We start from the raw sequence: 15,460 nt of genomic DNA, 5'->3' as shown, positions 1-15,460 counted from the left end.
AGTGGTGCAGTGGCTGCAGAACAGCCAGTTTCATACAGAAACCTGCTCTCCCCCATGGGCACAGCCCAGCTTTCCAAGTGGCACATGTTTCATTTGCTTTTGTTTCCCAAGGCCGCTTCCGGCCTCCCTGTGCCTCCTTCCAACCACTCCATAATTACTTCCACATGTTTGGAGAAGGAAATTAAGCAAGTGCTGTAGCAACACTTTGTATAATCGCCAGGGTCCCAGATTCCACTTTTGAAACCCAAACCCGCTGTCATAAGTAGCACCCAGCTAGTTTTGCGGGTTTCCTTCCCCCTTCAAAAGTTTAAGAGACTCCACTTAAAAAAGCTGCATATGGGTTTTAGTTTGAAATTCTGGTTATTAAGAAACGTAAAGAGTCCAAAAGTGTTCGCTGCACTGGGCAGAGGCAGCTAATGCTCATCAACGGCCTCTCTTCCTCTCACTGGAAGCTCATCCAGTTCTAAATCTTACTTTATGTCGCAACAAGGAGGAGGTTATTTAAAAAGATAACAAGGAATTGTCAAAATAATTTTATATTCTTTCAAAAGAGTAGTAGGCAGCTGCACGGACACTTAACAGCACCTACTGTGTAGAGGCAGGTTAGTAGAAAAGGTATTAGCATGGCATTTGAACTCAAATAACACCCACTGTCTTTTGATTACTGGTGCTAGTTTTAAACTTCAACTTCACTATTCACACAGCTTTTGATTTCTCATCTTCTCCCTGCTCACCTCTTTCCGGAAACCTACAAAACTAAAAACTGGTCTCAATTCAGTAAACCTGCACGTTTACTCTGCTGTTTCCTTGGCTGTATCTAGGTGGGTTTTCCATTTGGATACAGTAATACCCCAAGGCTGTCTTTTCAGGATAAAAGCCTGACACACACTATGGGTGCTGGTGTCAGGAAAACCACCTGACTCTTCAGCAAAAACCATGAGACACAACAGGAAAAAGCGTAACTGGTGGTGGTGTTAATGCTGATTTTGGACACCAGGTTTTGACAGGACAGAGATGACCGATTTGTGCTGACTGGTCTGTAAGTCCTGACTGAAATAAATACGGTCCCTCTGCTGATGCAAGGGGAGGACATAGGGAAAACAGACCTTCAGGATACAGCAGAGCAAAACTCATCTCTACCAGCAAGTGACAAGAGGCCTACAATTTAGCAGTGCCCCAGGAGGCTTACCTTCCTTGGGAATTTCCATATGACCACAAACCACTTCCACTCCCTAAACGGCAGCCTGGTATGGTAATCAGGTTCCTTTCTTCAGTAAGGCCTTAAAAGTTCTATGGCAGTCTCCCAAAACATGTCCCCATTGTGGGCTTCAGCATGGCCACTCAAGCTCTGGATGACACATCACCTGGCTGGTGACACTAGCAGCAGTAGAGCCCATTGCTGGCCTTCCACTGGGAGGGGAGGTCCCCACCAACCTACGCAACACCAGGCTCCCCCTTACCCAAAAGGCCAGCTCACGCCTACCTTCTAACCCCAGTTCTGCTATGGTTTATTCTGAGGCTTGACATAGGTCATTGCACAGTCATGAATCTGCTCCAGAGCAGTCCTAAACTCCGAGGGGACATGGGAATCTCTGAAGTAAGAATTTTAGAGTTTAGAATGGAGCCCTGTCTTCTTACGTGTGCATGGAACGATCCCTACACAAGCCAAGTCACTTTAAAGCTCTGCCCCGGTAGGCCTCCTTCGTTTGCTAATGAGTCTTTTGCAGCTGATTCATTTTTCATCCTTTCAGCAGCAGCAGCTGTTGCCTCTGACTCAGCCTATCCAAAAAGTACTAATTTGGAAGTTTGGCCAAGGCTGATCTAGTAATGGCATGCACACAGGAGATCACTTTGTGCTAAGCATTACTCCACTTTCGTCTGTGTGGAAACCAAACTCGGAAGCTCAAAGCCCTAGGTTACTGAAGTTTCCCTCTGCAGTGTGTCTATGGACAGCCTTCCCAGGGGAAGGTGGGCAAGGACAGCAATCCTGAAACCTCGATCCGATACATCAACACACACTGGAGAATACTTTTTCATCCTGCCATGCCATCTCTCTTCTGACCTTTGGCTCTGTTCAGGATCACTGAAGTATCAGAATCTAATATCTGGGCAGATTTGTTTATCCCTTAAGAATGACTCATCTCTGTCACAGGACTCGTCACAACAGGCACTCAAATAATTTACCACTGGCTGGGCAGAATTGCAAAGAGTTATTAGTCCTGTCTTGCTGGAAAGCCTCTCTTAAGCACACTTCATATTTTCACTCTAGATGTGGTTCGGTTAGCTGTAAATATTAAGTCATCTTTGCTGCCGGCTGTACAGGACCTCAGCATCACAAGCAACTTGTCTGCAGAGTCTGGCAGGAAAACAAAAATAGCCCCACTCGAACACTCCTCAAGTCATCCTATTCAAAGTCAGAGCCACCTCAGACAGAAGTACGCCACATGGCAAATCTAGCCTTCCCAGAGACCACAAAGTCTTAGAGCCTCCCAGTGATGCTGCAAGTTCACGCATTCTCAGCTACATTTTGTTGAACTGGCTAGCTGATACAGACTCAATCCAGGCTCTAACAATTCAAAATCTCTGACACAGTGCTGTTGAAGAACTAAGCCTTAAAGCAAAGTAAGAAATTTCTTCTAAGTAGCTCTTAGTAGAAGAGCTGTAATACACCTTTCTAAATTGCCCAACGTTTTAACAGTGTTGGGCAATTTAAAAGCTAGCAAGATGATAGGAAGAAAGGTAGCATCGGACCCTGTGTAACCTGCACTGAAACTTAGCAGCTACTCGATATGTGGTCTTCTCTATTTACTGGCAGCACAAGTAACTGGAGTGGTTTTTTGGAAAGAAGGAAGGTAACCCAGCAAAGCTATCTGTAAGCTTGCTTCGTGACTGGAGCGTGACTAGCAAGAGGCATCAAGGTCTGGTGGGATGCTGCTGCTACTTTGATTTACCAGTCACAGAAGACACCATCAGTTCTGGCAGAACAGGCAGAGTCCCACACATTCCACCCACTCAGATTCTGCTAAGGATTAAATGGCACATGGAAAGTAAATGGCAACTTAGTATAACCGTTACAAATGCAATGTATAAAAGAAATGAGATTTTCAGCCACCTTCTTTGAGAAGACTGTCTCGTTATACAGATGTAATAGCTTCGAAGTGTTTGTTTTCCTACCTCCTAGGATCTTTTCCTAGTACCTACCAACAGCTCTAAGCAACTCAATGGATATGAATTAGCAAATTGCCTAACAAGATGTATTAGCAAATTGTCAAAAGCATACCTAGCAGCAAACATGAAATCTTTTTGTCTTTTTAGCTCCTGATCCCAAACACCCCCAGGGTAAACAAAGCCGAACTGAAACAAGCCAGGATTGGGAAAGTGTTCAAAAAACAAGCTCCTTTCACAGCTGGCAAGAAAAGCGTTTAGAGAAGATGTGTAGAAGGAGCTCTCACCCTTTGAAATACTGCTTGCCCTTTGACGCTTTCACTATAGCCATTGGAATCAAAGCATGGGCAAGTCAAAATATCCAGCTGAAAAAGCATGTAATAAAAAAGGTTAGAGGTAGCAACTGCCAAAGACAGGACCCATTTGTAGCCCTAGATGCTTGACAAAAACGTAAGAGGAGATGAAATACCATTCCTTTCATTTGATGTAAACAGAGATTATAACACATACAACCCCAAACCCCACAGTATTAACTATTTTCAAAACAAAATCTTCAGGAAAGAGACCAGATCTCCTGCTAAACTTAAATCCTGCCTCTCTGCACTTCGATGGTTTTCAGCAACAAGAAGTACAAGACCATACATATTCTTTGATTCTTATTTATATTCACTGGTAACCTAGACAGGTTCTTTGCAATTAAAATACCAAGTTAAAGCTTAAAAAAAAAAAAAAAAAAAAAAAAGGAAGCAAACATGCTCATAATGCTTTTGTATGAGGTTGCTTTTGCTCCTTTCCTGGTGTTTTTGGAGCACAGCCGGCCTGACAGATGCTCAGGAACCTTGGAGACACACAGCTCCAGCTCCCACCTACTGCCACAAAGCCAACCAAAACAAATCCCATCACTGACTCTGAGGTTACGGATCTTCACACCAGAGGCTGAAATTTCAAAGTAGGAGATGCTGCAGCTTAGTGGCTGAAACTAAGGCCATGGCACAAGGGACCTAGGCCTAGAGGCATGCTCCACCAGTAGCTAACCTGATGTTTGGCTTCCCTGCCTCAGCTTCCCTCTTCAGATTGCTTTCCCACTTGCCTTTGTTAAGGTATGGTTTCAGCTGGTCTGGAGAGCCCAATGTGATGATTTAAGGGTCCTTATCACCAACATAATTAATTTCAATGACAAAGATTTACAGATTAATTTGATTGCTTTAATATTTGCTCTGCCTTTTTCTATACGAGGAAAGCCAACCCAGGTGCAGGATTTCACAGTTCAGTAGTTCTTCCATACAGGCATCTCTGGCCAGGAATTTACTTCAACCTTTATTGCCATAAACAGGACTAACACAAGGCTAGGGACACATACACTGCATTACCATCTTGCAGTGTTACCATCTGGTTTTAACTCAACAAGGCTCCTTTTGTGCCAGCTGGTTTTTTATGTCATCTGTGACATTTCATTAAGTTTCATTTATTGTTTTGAGGCACTTACTTGCTCGGCTCTCTCAAGTGGCTTTCTTCAGCTACATCTTATCTATACAGCAACATCAGTCATGTCAGAGCGGTTCTTGCTAAAACAGCATGAGTATTTCTCAGGGCAACATGCAGTTACAGGATAACAATGGTGTGAAAATGCTTGATTGAGTTTTGGCTGCATAAAGTACCCAGAATCACACCTCAACAATAGTATTTCACCTGGATCACTCGACTTCAACAAGCCAAGCCTGAGTGATACTATTATAATTTCTTGACAGCCAAATTTCTTCAGGTCTAGGACACTGCCTTACTGAAAAGAACAGACTGTTGCAGACCAGTTTCTTCCAGCAGATGCTACTACAAAACCCTGTTTCCTTGAGTACCACAAGAACCAAAGTAACATGAACCATTTTCATTGCTTGTTGTCCTATGCACTTCCCAGACAGCATTTACAGCATCAAGTTGGAGAAATTTAAGTCCTTCAGATTCTTAAGAGTTTTGCCTCTTCCTTCCTAAAGTCGCTAAGCCACTATCCATTGTATTTGAGAAGCAGTGGCAGTCTGGTGAAGTTCCCACTGACTGGAAAAGAAGAAACATAACGCCCATTTTTAAAAAGGGGAAAAAGGAAGACCCGGGAAACTACAGGCCGGTCAGTCTCACCTCTGTGCCTGGCAAGATCACGGAGCAGATCCTCCTGGAAACTATGCTAAAGCACATGGAAAATAAGGAGGTGATGGTTGACAGCCAGCATGGCTTCACGAAGGGCAAATTGTGCCTAACAAATCTGGTGGCTTAAATCTGGTGGCTTTCTACGATGGCGTTACAGTGCTGGTAGATAAGAGAAGAGCAACTGACATCATCTACCTGGCATGTGCAAAGCATTTGACACTGTCCAACACAACATCTTTGTCTCCAAGTTGGGGAGACATGGATTTGATGGATGGACCACTCTGTGGATAAGGAATTGGCTGAATGGTCCCACTCAAAGAGTTGCGGAACTAGATGATCTTTAAGGTCCCTTCCAACCCAAACCATTCTATGATCTTAAAACAGTAGGAGAAGTTACAGCCCATCAGCTAAAGACAACATAATATTTCCCAAATGATGCAAGAACAAAGCAGTTTCAAGAAGTTCCTTACACAGAAAAAGCATTTCAGATGCTCCCCAGGGAAGAATGCAGTAAAGGAAACTGTTGCAGAATGCCTGAATGCCACAGGAAGTGCTCTGCCGAGCACAAACCGGGAAAAAATTCATGAGCTTTCCCAGCTTCTGCAGAGCTGGGGCTGGAGCTTGGAGGAATGCTGAGAACTCCCTGGGGAGCACTCACACTCACACAGCTGGATCCAGATCTGCCTCCTACACCATCATATGAACACATGTGGTACGAAAAGCAAGTATCCAAATCCCAGTTCTTCCCCAGTATCAGTGCTCCCATCTAATACAATCTTAACCCTATGGAAAAAAAAAAGCCAAAAAAAAAGCAGATTTTTTTTTTTTCCCCAGTAAGAGTGCTTATACTATCAAAGGCTTAATCCGGGGGGACAGAGGTTACACTTCTTTTCCTCTGTGTTATCTCACCAGAGGGCTCAGTGTTACTACTACCACCAGGGTACAGTTTCTGCAGCTAGATTCTCCTCCCTCTACAGATTCAGCACTGACCCTGCCTTACACACACCTTCCCCAGGTCTCACTAGGCTTCTGCCCATCAAGTCTGGCTCCCAGACATCTATGGGCCTAGGCACTAACTCAGCAAGCCCCGTTTCTGCAAAGAGGCAGCTCACAAGCAGATCATCTGACACTTTCAAGAAAATGGCAAGATCCACAAGATCCCTCAACACACAGGTCACCCCCTATCCTAGACGCTGACTCAAGCACGTTCCCAAGTCACTTTTTCAGGGAGTTGAAGCAAGCAACTTTTGCATGGGGCTCCCCAAAGGGTTCAATTCAGGCTCAGTCAGTTCTGAGGCGCTAAATATCCACACAGGGCTGGTAGATATGGCACAGGGCCTTCAGGAGACCTGTGCCCTTCCAGAACGGCAGCTGAAGGGCGGGCCAGATGTGCAGGCCACTAATTCCAGCCCACTCTCAATCACCATGTCTACATCTGAACACTTCCCATGTTAATTCAGCATCCCTACCACTGTTTCTAGACCATTGTCCAGCCTTACCTCCCTATCCCCTATAGAATTCAGGGTCTCTCTACCCTGAACTGCAAAGTCTCTTCTCCCCATTTAAACAGATGATTCACAAGTTAATGCATTTTTTTCTTTTCCACGTAGCAGATGTTCAAAATTTCTCCCATCGCCCTCTCTGGATTGTAGTTCAGCAGAGAGGCAATAAACCACCAAGCGTTATGGCCAGACAGAGTTTACCAGTTTACACAAATGAAGACCCCAGACACAGTAAAAATAAACAGTACACAGACAGTGCCCCTACACCAACCATTTCCAAGATGTAGTAATTCTATGCCAGGCTACACCATGATGTCTCTTCAGCTGCTCAGGGGAGCTCAGCCTGACAGAGGGTTTGGTGAAAATGCCCAGACAGTGCTTATAGGTTTGTTTTTTGGTAGTGGAGTGAAAGCTTCCCATGTAACTTTGAGATTCGTTTACTGTATGGTTCAACCTCTTTGCCAGCTAGTGAAGTTTCTCACACAAAGGAAATGGAAGCCCCAAAGAAATCATGCTAAAAATAGCAGAAATGCTGTCCCCCAGAGACATACACTTGGGAACTCTCCCAGCTGTGTATGCAGACTCCTTGAGAACACTTAAAAAAACAGCTATGGATGTCTTGTGCCTGAGAACTAGTGGGAAAAACCAGCAGGGGAAGGGAGCTATTTTGATGCTGATAAATCAGCATCCAGACAGTAAAACGCAGTTCCAGAGAAAAATCAGGAGTCCATTTACTAAACCTATCAGTTACTGTGCTGTAACTGATCTCCTTTTCACACCAATATAGGGAATTTCAGAGAACAGCACATGCATTTAATCAGGAAGAATAAGCATTACAGGGGTAACAATGTAAACGGAAATTGGAGAGCTCCAAATCCCACTTTGTTGCTTGGGTCAAGTTTGCCAGCAACTCATGGCGTCTTGAACATATACCGTCCAAGAAAGCCTATGGATCAACAGCAGATATTACAAAGCCACGCTGATACTAAAGACAGAAACAGCATCTCCTTTACCCAGAGCTTTCCTGGTTTTATTTGTTTGTTTCCCCATCTCCTCCATAGGCCTGGGGAAAATGGGGGTTGAAATCTTTTAAGGGAAGGAAATAACAGAAAACCCACTGTCTTACTAGTAAGGCAACAGGCACTACAGAGCCATGTTTAGCAGGCAACAGAGCACTACCAGGACACGAGGAGGTGTTAACAATTCCACAGCCTCCTCTTTCAAACTTCTGGTAATTTCCCTCTCTTCCAGATCTCCTCTATCCCCGTAGAATTTGCTCAGCACATGGGAGTTAGTCCCTCTCACCAGATACACCCCACAGACACTGTCAGAACTTTCTTCCCGTTGCCAACACAATTACAGTCCAAGACTGTCCAACGGCTGCTGCATTCAATTTCACAGTGCTGATCATGTTAGGCAGCCTGCAGCGCCATCCTTTATTCTGCCCTTGTCCACCCCTGCCTTTCCTATTCACTTTTTAGAAAAGGCTCCTTTAGCCACACTTAGGATCTAGGATGCTACTCATAAGGACAGCTATATTCCGGCAGTTGACATGGAGAGCAGAAGACAATACTCCTAGGAGACAGCTCAGCCTCAGTGGAAAGTAGCTCAATTTTGGGAAAGAAGGAAGAAGTGTTAAAAAGTATCTACTTCCCAACTGGGATCCCTCATAATAATTCGTTTCTCTCATCAGGGCATTAATGAAATACTGAACAGCCCAATCCTAACTCAGAGTTTCTCTGTGTCCTCTCCTCCCAAATCAGTGCTGCTGCTCCTCCTAAGTCAGAGCACTCACCTGGAGTTTGACCACACATCCCCCAGCTAACACCACATTCCCTCTGTGTGTACGTTGAAGAGCCTTTTAACACCTCACAAGAGGATCTTATGTTAGGATCAAAGTACAAAAAAGCCCTTTTCCAAAACGTCTGGATTAGATTTTTCACCAGGTACCCAGGGATTTCAAAGTTGATGTTTCTAAAATAAATGTTCAAGACCTAGCACTGCCAAGAAATATATTTTTCATTCTCCCAAAGGGTTACCCAACAACCAACCTTAAAATAGGTTCTCAGTTCTTACATGGATGCTGCAATCATGCAAAAGGCCATTTTGTAGCTAAACACACCATTATACTGTGTCAACTCCCACCAGAAGTAAAGGCGACTTCCCAAGAAGTAGACACAGAATTTAATAAATTGGAAAAGGAGGGTGTTCCTCAAAAGACAGATCCATTGCTTTTCTCCACCCTCTTTCGCTTGGTATCTTGCCTGAGGACAAAGAGGGCAAAGGCCTCCCAAGCCCTGGGAAAGGTCACTGGATTATGACACTGGATTTTTCTTTTCTCCTCATTTTTCTTCCTAGTCAGTATGGCTACGCGGAAAAAGGAAAATTCACTTCATTAATGAGGTGGGTGGAGGTGCCTGTCTTACATGAAATGCCATCATCTACTTTCATAGCCCTGCCCCCACAGCATCAGAACTTAAAGCCATGATCGCAAATCACAGCAACCTCGTTGCTGTCACTGTCACTCATGCTCAGGGTGGAAGAGACAATCAGACAGTTGACATTTACTCTTTAGCTCACAGGGTAAACAGAAACCCAGCCACAATCTTTCTTCCACTGCTCTGGAAAGACACTGATCCCATGCGATCCTGCAACAACCACGCTGCCAGGCCTAGCATCCCTTCTGCAGCAGCTCCTACCCAGCTGCACCTGGGTTTTCCTCTTAATAGCTGTGCCTTTTGAAGTTACCCCTTCCTGCTCCTCTTAAATTCCTCATCAGCAATGGAAGTCACCCCAGCCTGTCACTCTCCAAGAGCAACCCTCCATAATAGGGGCTGTTTGTGATCACATACCTTCTTATTCAGGGACACGTACCTCTACCAATTACAGAAACTGCTTGCACTGAAAAGCAAAGACACATTTAAAGCTCCATTTTAACACAATTAAAGAAGTTTGAAAGTAAGAAGCTGTCATCATGTGGCAGGCAGAACTAGATGTACTATCATTATGCGTTCTGAAGACCACTGCTTGGAAACTTCTAATTCCAGTCTAGCACACTTACTGGCAACAGATTTCCAGTCTAGCCTCTGCAAAAAGCTCCCAGAAAAGTAGTTTTTCCATAATGCTCCATTCTGAGAGCAGGTCATGCAACTGCAGGTACAAAATCAGGAGATATTAAGGGACCTGGCACTCCTCAGTAAAAATTGTTGAAAACATTCAAAACCCAGGTTCATGGCAATGGGAACATAACATGGAAATCCTCCTGAGCCATCACAGGCTACTAGACCAAAGTGAGTTCCTGTCTAGAAGAGCAAAATACCTGCACAAACAGAACTATGTTGTAGTCAAGAACATCTCTGGGGTTGCAGTAGCCCACAAGAACAAGAAGGATGGTTTTGCAAGAGGTGGTCCTAGGACAAGAACAAACAGCTACTTTCGTCCTACAGCACCTGTACTGGCTGCAGTCAGGGGACATGCTTGTTCCATGGTTGAGCACCTGATGAGACTTATCAAAACACAGCATGATGTTTTCAAACACTGCTCTTGGTGACTTGACAAAAAGGGTCACTAAGAAAACCACAAGAAACTGCCTCACTATTGCTGCATAAAATGGGTTTATTCAGCATACTATTTTCTAGTAAATCATGCCCTGGGGAGCCCTCACACTGGGGCTCATGCTAATGCTGAAGATAATAGAAAAGCCTGTTGCTACTGGGCAAACTGGGAACACAGAAGCATCCTTCCAGGTAGAACTGCAGCTAGATAATTAAGCTTCCCTCCATCAGTGCTCAGGGCCCAGACAGCTCTGGCAATGTGTCTGTTCTCATCACAGAACTGAACAAGCAAGAAATATCAATCTCTTGTACTGTTGGTAGACTTTTAGTACAGATAATTAATATTGTCTGGGGGTACATACCCACTGAGAGGAAAGGAAGAGGTGTATAGCTCTACTCTACCTTCCCGAAACAACTCAGAATGGGCTGCCACCACTGCAAATTGTTTAAGGCAATGGATTTGTGCCTTCTTCCAAAGGCTGTCTCAATCTGCTTACTAGTAAAGTAACCTCTGGAGAAAGCTAGCTTCAGTGTCTCTTCATGGATTTCCAGATGTAACTCAGTTGCTCTGTTGCTCAGAGTAATCTCATGTTACTCAGTCGTCATGGGAATTTTGCAGCTCTCCTTTAGTTCTGTATTGCCTGCAAATTTAAGCAGCAGGACACTAAATCCCTCTTTCAGACTGTTAAACGCACTGGGCAAAATTTTAAGCAGTGCTTGCATCGCTTGAGACCTCCTCTCCCAGCTGATTGCCAGTGGGACACAAGCACTTTGGAAAATTTCATTTGATGGTAAATATATCTGACATCAAAGCCATCCCACCAGACATCTTCCCTAATTTAAAGAAGATGCAATGCTATTTTTCTTTGCTATTTACTTGCTTAGCTGCCATATCACTTTATAAAGACCAATTTAAGCTGACAAAAGAGCAAACAATGTAGTGGAAACTAAACTATACCATCAAGAAGGGAGGAATTTCTGACATAAGGTTTATTATACAAAGGTCCTTCGCTGGCATTCTGCCCCATTTCCTTTCTCCCACCTCATGCACTCTTGCTTGTTACACAGAATTCTATTACCCTGTTCAGCCATTTCCTTTCCATATTTGTCTCTATTTTATGCTGACAGGAACAAAAGAACGAACAACTTTATTATAAGGGTCTATTTGAAAGTCGGTATCTCGCTTGCTTCCCTGCATTTAGAATTGCATCTCCTTGCCCTGGTTTCTCCCCTCCCAGTACATCAGATGCATATTAATTCAGTTCCCTTAACATCTACAGACACAAAGTACTTGCAACAGGGGATATAGCAGTTAAGTTCTTATTCACATCTTCAATTATTTTTACTGAATTGCCTCTTCTTCTTTTAAAATTTGCAGTCTTGTTAAAAGTACATTTGAAAAAACCCACAAGTTTGCTACTAGCTATTTCCAAGTAATTAAATTCATTAATCCAAATAGGGAGCAAGGGAAATAAAACTTTCTCCTTCATGCTTTTTTTCCCTCCTCTTACTCCATGATAATTATAAATGCTCTTATCCCATTAAATGTTATGACCAGCACTCATTCAAATTTTTGCTGCTTTTATCTTTCTTTTGCAAGCCTTAAAACAGTAATTGCCCTGAAATTGGAAAGAATGACAGAGGGTTCTCCCCCCAGTAAACCTAAAGTTTGATCAGCCTCTCAGAAACCAGGCTGTTTGTTGTTTCCTGCATCCTTTAGTTCCTAGGTTTTTAGTTCACAGCATTCAGATTTACAGTTCTACTTTTTCTCCAGCCTGCTTTTACCATAATACTGAATATTTCATTTCTATCATCACTACCAGAAAAGGGGGTGCCGAAACTCACATCCCCAAACCAGCCATGCAAAGATGCACAGTAGAGAAGTTCTAACTGCAAATTCAAAAGCCTGTGCAGTTAGAGCTGGTTGCACAGCGACTCGGTGACAACTTCCCAAGGAAACAGCTGGCAGATTTGCGTAGCTGCGTCTGCTGACGCATTTGCAGAAACAGAAAAGAGTAGAGGACAAGACAGAGTGACCACAGCAACTTGTGGCTCTGCTGCCCTGTGCTTTCTGTCCAGCTCACCTGAGGGCACCCAAAAGCTCTACCTTTGCTCACTGCAGATTCAGTTGAACATCTAATGTTTAAGACACTCCATCCTTGTTGAAGTTCAGAGATACAGATGTGCAATCTACAGAAATAAGCAGATTAGAACAGGCCTGGAGGTTGGTAGAATTAGAAATATGCTCAACAAGCACGCACACCTTGTCAGCAGCCACCTCACTCCTGGAAGGCCTCCCACGGTTCTGTTTCCACACAGAGAAGTTAAATGCCTCCCTTCCTCAGCACACCAAGTACCCTGTGCCCTGTTTACCACAGAAACTGTCCTTCTGCTCCTCCTTGATGCCCTGAGGGACAGCTTCTCTATGGCCCAGGCCTGCCATCCCTCTCAGGAAGAGCTATGCAGTTCTTCCAGCTGGTCTCGGCTGTTTGTCCCCATGCAGGAGCCATGGCTCACCACAGGAGGCCTGGCTCGTGGCTGCTCCCAGCAGTGGCCAGAGCCCCATGACCAAGCCAGCATTGCTTTGCAAAACAACTTGGCAAACTACACCCTACGTCAACCCGCAAGAGAAGTCCTTATGGGCACACACAAAGACTAAGGCCTGTGAACACTTCAACCTATGCATATAATAAAGTCTCTTCAAAACACACCTTTCCCTTCTTATTCAAGAGTTCAATCCACACAGCACTAGCAATACTGCTCAGGACAAGGCTCCAGGCAGCCATCAGCATTTCATAGAATCATAGAATGTTTTGGGTTGGAAGGGTCCCCTAGAGGTCATCTAGTCCAACCCCCCTGCAGTGAGCAGGGACACCACTAACTACATCGGGTTGCTCAGCCCCCCGTCCAACCTAGCCTTGAATGCTTCCAGGGATGGGGCCTCCACTACCTCTCTGGGCAACCTGTCCCAGTGTTTCACCACCCTCACTGTAAAGAATTTCTTCCTTATATCTAGTCTAAACCTACCCTGCTTTAGTTTAAAACCATTACCCCTTGTCTTGTCACTGCTGGCCCTACTAAAAGATTGTCCCCATCTTTCCTATAGGCCCCCTTTAGGTACTGAAAGGCCACAATCAGGTCTCCCCGCAGCCTTCTTTTCTCCAGGCTGAACAGCCCCAACTCTCTCAGCCTGTCCTCATAAGAGAGGTGCTCCAGCCCTCGGATCATTTTTGTAGCCCTCCTCTGGACCCGCTCCAACAGTTCCATGTCCTTCTTGTGCTGAGGGCTCCAGAGCTGGACACAATACTCTAGGTGAGGTCTCACCAGAGCAGAGTAGAGGGGCAGAATCACCTCCCTCGACCTGCTGGCCACGCTTCTCCTGATGCAGCCCAGAGTACGGTTGGCCCCCTCCAACCGTGCTCACACAGTCAAGCCAAGGGGTTCCTATTTTGGACACTGTGGGTCAGCTACTTATTTCAGGGCCCATACATGGTTGAAGATGTTGCCCAAAGTATTCCTGCCTCTCTCTGGTAGGCAAGCAGACAATTCCTTTTGCTCTCTTGCCCCAGGGACCAGGTGAGCAACCCACCTGGCCTGACTGTCATTTCTACAGCTGATGGAACTGAACAGGAGATAGCAACCACAGGGATTTTCCACTAGAGCCCAGCATGTGTAGGGCCTTAACACAAGTTTCCAGCACAAGCAACAACAGAAAGGGAAAGTGAACTTAGCAAAAACCGAAGATGAACTGAATACTGATCTGAGGTGAGGGTAATGCAACAGAGCTGCAAGAGTCAGGAGTTAAGTTTCCCTAGAGGAATTTTTGTTTCTAAACAAGATCTTATAAAAATAATAATTTTCCCAAGGAACTGCCCTGAAATCTTGTGCCTGGGCACAGAAAGTGTTTTTTGTACCACAGGAGGTATGGAAGGCAGACAATGAATAGGATGCATGTGCTGCCCGTTTCCTTCGGTTGGAATACACGAGACAAACCAGTGTAATTACCGAGCTCCTTCCTGTAAGCATGACTTCAGGATACTCCTCTAGCATACAGTTGTGATCCTAACACAGACCCTTTAATTTAACTTTTCCATTAGGAAATTCTCAGTCACTCCAAATTAGCAAGAAAAAATGCTAGCAGCGACAACTTCACATCTCCCAGCCCACATTTAGGCCATAAACAACCAACCAGCTTCCTCCCAACAGCAACAACCCGCTTTTAATGGAAGCGGAGATAGCCAGAAAGCAGCTTTTCAAGTAACAGCCAAAATATCCTCCCCTCAGAACCTGGGGGCTGTGGTAATCCCCTTTTTGAAATGCTAATGTCATTACAACCATAGCACCAGAAGACAAGCGGTGGGGCCTGGGTGACAGAGCCTCCGCTGTGCCCTTACACAGCTGATTTAAGCTGGGCCTTTTGTATCTCTCCTCCCCAAAGCTCCCCGGCCGGCATCATGCTTGACAGGAGCTGCAGCTGCCGTCCGACCCTCCCGAGGAGCAGGGGTGGAAAGATCAAGCTGATGAATTCATGCGTGCGGGGCGGGGGCCCGGGGCGCAGCAGCCCAACACCGCAGCCTTGTGTTCGCCAAGCGCGCACACGAGGACAAAGATGGGCTTGGGGAAAACATGAAGGCAGGCAAAGCAAAAGGTCCCCAACTGCTTTCTCGCTACCTCTGAACAATTACACAACAGTAAAAATTGTTACAGCTGGCCATTAGACTCAGCACAGCAGACACTGGTACAGGAGAGCGTGGCTCAACGAAATTTATCAACATAAATACATCTATCCTCACAACCCCAGGAACCAGGCTCAGCCTCGGGGAAGAATCCCAGAATCCCTCCAAGGGATGGAGAACAGTCAACTTCCCTGCAAAAGCAACTGGAACTAGTTGCTGTGGGGGGACCGGAGACCAGACCGAGCACCCCAAGTTTCATCCTGTCACCATGTGATATGTAACAACTTGACAGACGGTTACCAGGGGTCTGTCTGGTTTTGTTTTCTATTTTGTGTTCAGTTTTCATTGCCTCCAATACCAGTCAGGGAATTACCAGGGAAAACCAACTTCAGGTAATGATTCTGTTTTAAATAGTACTGGATTT

General features: G+C 45.0%; 1 protein-coding gene across 7 annotated transcripts in view; it reads right to left on the bottom strand.

Moving 5' to 3' along the window:
• Positions 1-15,460, bottom strand: part of SUSD6 (sushi domain containing 6) — a 90,113-nt gene that overhangs the window by 26,475 nt on the left and 48,178 nt on the right. The window lies entirely within an intron of this gene.

This window comes from Egretta garzetta, unplaced genomic scaffold (genome assembly GCF_000687185.1).
Source record: "Egretta garzetta isolate BGI_Z169 unplaced genomic scaffold, ASM68718v1 scaffold2, whole genome shotgun sequence".
NCBI lineage: Eukaryota > Metazoa > Chordata > Aves > Pelecaniformes > Ardeidae > Egretta > Egretta garzetta.
Note: the sequence above shows the minus strand (reverse complement) of the source record. Positions and strands in the feature narration are given on the sequence as shown.